Source organism: Pteropus vampyrus, unplaced genomic scaffold (genome assembly GCF_000151845.1).
Source record: "Pteropus vampyrus isolate Shadow unplaced genomic scaffold, Pvam_2.0 Scaffold208, whole genome shotgun sequence".
In the NCBI taxonomy this organism is placed as follows: Eukaryota; Metazoa; Chordata; class Mammalia; order Chiroptera; family Pteropodidae; genus Pteropus; species Pteropus vampyrus.
Window position 1 is genome coordinate 2,836,482 of NW_011888989.1, and position 6,113 is coordinate 2,842,594.

The following is a 6,113-nucleotide window of genomic DNA, read 5'->3' on the forward strand; positions in this document are numbered from 1 at the left end:
ACTGAACACAAGGCAACAAAGAAAGTAATCCCTTAGAGACAGGAATCAAACAAACAAGAAATGAACCCAGAGGAGCTTGACAGATTCTCTTAGTTAAAGAAATACAGCTGAAGAGCCAAGAAGACCATGGCAGCTGGAAATCCCATGATTTGCATGCAGGGCAGAGTACCACAAAACCCATGCAGACCCAGGATTAGTGCTTGTTCCTGCCAGCTAGGTAGAAAGCATTATAATTCATGATATGTGGTAGATACTCAAATATGTCAAGCATCAGTAATGAGGAATAATTTACCCTAAATTAAAAACAATTCTGACACTTCCTAGGAAATCTTAAAAGCAAGCCCTGAAAGGATCAAAACATTCCAAGTCAATTAAGTGCATCCAGAACAAAACTCAAGAATATTTATAAAAACATAAAAATATCCAGTACTTAAAAAGGTAAAATTTGTAGTATCTAACATTCGATCAAATATCACTAGAATAAACAGAAACAGAAAACTACAGTCCATTATAAGAAAAAAAAAAACCAATCCATTGACGTTAACCAAGGATACAGATATTAGAATTAGTATAAAAAATATTTAAATGGTTATTATAACTATATTTATTTTTTTCCCGGCTTTATTGAAATATAATAGACTATTAGTTGTTCGTATTTACATTGTACAATTCAATGAGGTTTTCTTCAATTATATTTGACATACAATAATATACAAGTTTCAGTTGTACAGCATAGTGATCAGATATCTACATAACTTGCAAAGCAATCACCCCACTAAATCTAGTACCTCTGTTCTCCCTTACGTATTTATTATGACATTATTAACCATCTTCCCCATGCTACACTCTACATCTCCATGTCTATTCTGCAATTATCCATTTGTACCTCTTAATCCCTTTGCCTTTTTATCTCATCCCCAATCCCCCTCCCATCAAGTAGCCCTCAAAATATTCTCTGTATCTATGACTTAATTTCTGCTTTTGTTGTTGTTGTTGCTGATTATGTTCTTCACATTTCACATGTATGTGAAATCATATGATATTTGTCTCTCTCTATCTGACCAATTTCATTCAGCGCAATACCCTCTAGGTCCTCCAAGTCAATATTTTTTTCTATCCCCTTCCTTTTAATTTATGTGTGTCTTTTAATCTAAAGTAAGTCTCTTATAGGCAGCATATGTAGGAGTCTTGATTTCTTATCCTTTCGGTCACTCTATCTTTTGATTGGACCACTTAATTTGTTTCCATCTGAAGTACTTCTTGATAGGAATGTAGTTATTACCATTCTTTATTCATGTTTTTGATACATGTTTCTTTTCTTCTTAAAGAAGTCCCTTCAACATTTCCTGTAATACTTGGTGTTGATAAATTCTTTTAGCTTTTTTTTAGCTGGGAAACTCTTTATCTGTCCTGTGACTCTAAATGATAGCTTTGCTGGATAAGTTATTCTTGGATCTTAATTTAACATTAAGATCCTGGGTTTTCATCACTTTAAACATTTTGTGCCAAGCCCTTCTGTCCTGCATAGTTTCTTTTGAGAAATCAGCTGCCAGTCTTATAGGTGCTCCCTAGTAGGTAACTAACTGTTTTTCTCTGGCTGCTTTTAAGATTCTCTCTTCATATTTAACTTTTAGCATTTTAATGATAATGTGTCTTTGTGTGGGCCTCTTTGAGTTCCTCTTCTGGGGGACTCTCTGAGCTTTCTGGGGTTGTATGTCTATTTCCTTCACCAAGGTAGGGAAGTTTTCCATCACTATTTCTTCAAATAGCTCTTCAACACCTTGTTTTCCTTCAAGTACCCCTATGACACAGATATTTTTACATTTAATAGTGTCTCATAGGCTGCTTAAATTATTATTATAGTCTTGCCTTCTTTTTTCTTGCCCTGAACTTTATTGAGTGTCCCTGGCTTCCCCATCCTCTATATTGATGGTTCGATCCTCTTCTTTATCCACTCTGTTTATTCCATCTAACATACTCTTCATCTCAGATAATGTGTTCTTCATTTCTGACTGGTTCCCTTTTATAATTTACATTTCCATTTTTATGTCTTTTTATCTCTGTTAAAGTTCCTACTGAATTCATCTACACTTCCCCTAAGTTCATTGCGCATCTTTATAACCATTGTTTTGAACTCTGCAACTGTTAGATTGCTTGACTCCATTATTTTTAGATCTCTGTTCTGTTATGTTCTCTCATATAGTTTCTGCTTCTTTGTCTTCTCATTTTGGGTGCCTTTCTGTGTCTGTTTCTATGTACTAAGCAAAGTTCCTAAGTCTCCCGGTCTTATTAGCATGGCTTTGTGTAGTAGATGTCCAGTGGCACAGTCCTGAGAGGGGTTCAGCTGCAAGCCAAATTTAACCCAAGCCTGTGCCACTCCAGGGTGACCTGTTAAGATTCAGCAAGCAATCCACAGATGCTGTGCTTATAGTTGCCTCAAGAAACCACACCAGAAACCGAAATCAGCTGCCACTAGTGAGTCTTGGCGCTGTTCAGCAAGGAGCACCTGACTGGCCAAGGACACACCTGGATGTGGCTTGAGTGAGACTGTGAGTTTGGGGAGGCGGGGTTTCAGGGAATCCTCTGGGTGAAGTGACCTCTGTTATTTAGTTTGATGTTGTCTCAGCTATGGCAGCTCTGAGTACACACACTGAGAGTGAGGAGGACTCAACAGAAGACCAATGGATACCACCTGCACTTCTGCTCAGGAGAGAGCCTCACCTCCTCACTCTGACAACTCAGTGTCCCACTGTATGTTTCCCGTGCTCCCCCACTCCACCCCCCACAGCTGACCAGGAGCTGGTGCTCAAAACGAGCAGGTCCGTCACCACGAAAGTCAGCTCGCTGACACGGCCCATATAAGAGACGTCTGCAGCTACCAGCTGCCACTGCCACTGCCACAGCCTCTGTCCCACTCAGCTGCTCAGGACTGGGCAGCCTCAGGTCTTCACCCCCTCCTATCTTCTACCATTGCAGGGTGATTAATTATTTCTCTCCTTAGTTTTAGTGCTTCTGTTTTGTCTAGATCCCAGGCGACTTTCCTTGCTGTTTGCTCCATGTTTCTGTCACAAGTGTGATTTGGTCATGAGAGGGATGAACAAAGCCTCTGTCATCTATGCCACTTTTTTCCCCCTAACTATATTTCTTATGTTCAGAAAGCTGGAGGAAATATTGAACATGCTAAGTAGAGAGCACGAGAGATATTTTTAAAAGTTCTAACTTCCAGAGATAAAAATTACAATATTTGTGATGAAAAATACATTAGACGGGATAAAAAGCAGATTAAACATTGCAAAAAATAAGATTAGTGAATTTTAAGATATAGCAGTCAAAGCACAGAGAGAAGACTCAAATATAACAAACAGAGTGCGATTGAATGGTAGGAAAACATCCATCAGCCTAATATATATAATTAGAGTGTCCAAAATAAAGAGGAGAAACAAAAATATGTGAATAAATCATAGTTGTAATTTTTAGAAATTTGATAAAAGTTATCAGTGGATTCAAGTAGTACAACAAACTCCTTGCACAAGTGCAGGAATCATAAAATTATACAAAGGCTTATGATATCAAATTTCTGAAAACCAGTGCTAAAGGGGAATCTTAAAACCAGTGAAAAATGACACTTTACATTCATAGGAACTAAGATAAGCATGATGGCAGATTTTTGTTAAAACCGATGTAAGTGAGCCAACAATGAAGAAACATCTTTAAAGTACTATGAAAATCTATTTCGAAAACATATGTGAAATAAAGACATTGAGATATTTAAAAGTGAAAATAACTTCTCATCGGCAGATCCACACTACAAAAAAAATGACAAAGGAAGTTCTTTAGGAAGGTAAGAATAAGGAAAGGAAGGAAAGAAATGGAAATGATGCCAAATGGAGATATGTAGCCATACAAAAGATTAAAAATCTTTGGAAATGGTACTTACTTGGTAAGATTCTATTCTTATTATTTAACTCCTTTAAAAACAACCATCTGTTTAAAATGGATAATGCATTATGACAAAGTGGGTGGGAGGGTAATACCAAGAATGCAAGGTTAATTTAACATTAAGAATCAATGTTTCATAAATGTGATTTATCACATTAACAAACTAAAATGAAAAACCACATAATCATCTCAATAGATGCAGAAAAAATATTTAACAAAATTCAACATTACTTCTAATTTTAAAAAACTTTGAGCATACTAGAAACAGAAGGGGACTTCCTTAGATAAAGGGCACTATGAAAACCTATCACTAACATCATAAGCAATGGGGAAGGATTGAATTCATAAGGAAATGCCAAGGGCCTAGAATAGACAACTTTGAAAAAGAAAAAGAAAATTGAAGAATTAACACCACTTGATTTCAATGTTTTTTATAAAGCTACAGATATCAAGTGGTATTAGTGTAAAGACAAATAGATCAATGGAACAGCATAGGGAGTCCAGAAATAGATCCACACATGCATGGACAACTGATGTTTGACAAAGGTACAAAAGCAATTCAGAGGAGAAAGGATGATCTTCTCAATAAATGATGCTGAAACAACTGTGTGTCTACACCCCCCCCCCAAAAAAAGGACTTTGCTTCATACATCATGCTACTTTCAAGAATTAACTCAGAACTGATCACACACCTAAATGTAAACCTAAAACTATAAAAGTTCTAGAAGGAAACTGAGGGAAAAATCTTTGTGACCTTGTGTTGAGCAAAGATTTCTTAGCTATCAATTTAAGAGCACGATCTGTAAATGGAAAAAATTGATAAATCAAACTTCATTAAAAATAAAAACTTTTGCTTTTTGAAAGATACTCTTAAGAACAAAAAGACAAGCCTAGATTTGGAGAAAGTTGACCAGTGGTTGCCTAAGATTAAAGTGAGGGAAGGGACAAAGGGAAAGAAGAGATTACAAAAAGGCAGCCGGAAACTTTTGGGTGTGGTGGATATGTTTACTCTCTTGATTTTGATGACAATTTCATGGACATATACATATGTCAAAGATTATCAACTGTATACTTTAAAATATGCAGTTTATTGTATGGCATTTATACCTCATTGGAGCTGGTAAAAAAAAATTAACAAAGGTAAAAAGAGAATAAATGCTAACTTGATTAAACCAGTAACAGTAAGAAAAGGGATAAAGAAGAATCAGCAAAGTAAAATAAACAATAAACATAATGTAAGTTGGCAGAAGTAAAGTGAGTATTATCAATTGTCATTAAATGTGAATAAACTGAATTAACCTATTAAAAGTCAGAGACTGTCAGAATGGCATAAAAAACAAAACCTGTTATGTACTATATACAAATATATGTAAAACAAAGTGATAAAGAAAAGTTGAAAATAAAAATGTGGACAAGGGATACCAAGCAAAAGCAAAGAAGGAAAAGTAGAAGCAGCCTATTAATTAAAATAAATAAAAAAGACCTCCTACTAGATGCAAACTTCCCTGAACTGGAAAGTTTTAATTTTAGTAAATTAATGATTTGTTTTGAATAGATAGGAATTAAAACAGGATACTTACTAATATGGTTTTACATAAACGATGATCCAAGAGAGAGGTCTGTGTTGATTTTTAAATTAACAATCTAGCTAAATTAATTATTTTGTCAAAAATATATTGTCCTTCTTGGCGGTTCTTGGTATAACACTACTTGCTTTGAGGGTCTGATTAAATAATACATTGTGCTGGTCTTTAATCTTTTATTCCCAAGGCTTCTAAATTGTTGCATCTAAGTAGCTATATGTATTGAGAGTCTTCAGGGGGCAAATCATGATTTTTAATTTAATCGATGAGTTATTAGCATTTTATCATTTGGAAAAATACGGTTTAATGTATTGTCAGTTGCTAATCATTGTTAGCCAACAGATGTGATAAATCTTGGATTAGAAACATATCTCATGATTCCTCTTCTTCTGGAAGTGGGATTTTTGACCAAAGTAAGGACTGGTTTAGAGAGTTTCATCGATGCTCTCATACCAGAGTTTCATCAGGGTGGGAAAGAGAGAGAAGGATTATGTCCAATCTATGATGTGCTTTGAATGACCATCTACAAAGGACCGGAACTCAGTAAATACTCACTTAAGTCTTCAATCTATCCTGCCAATGGATAGTCTG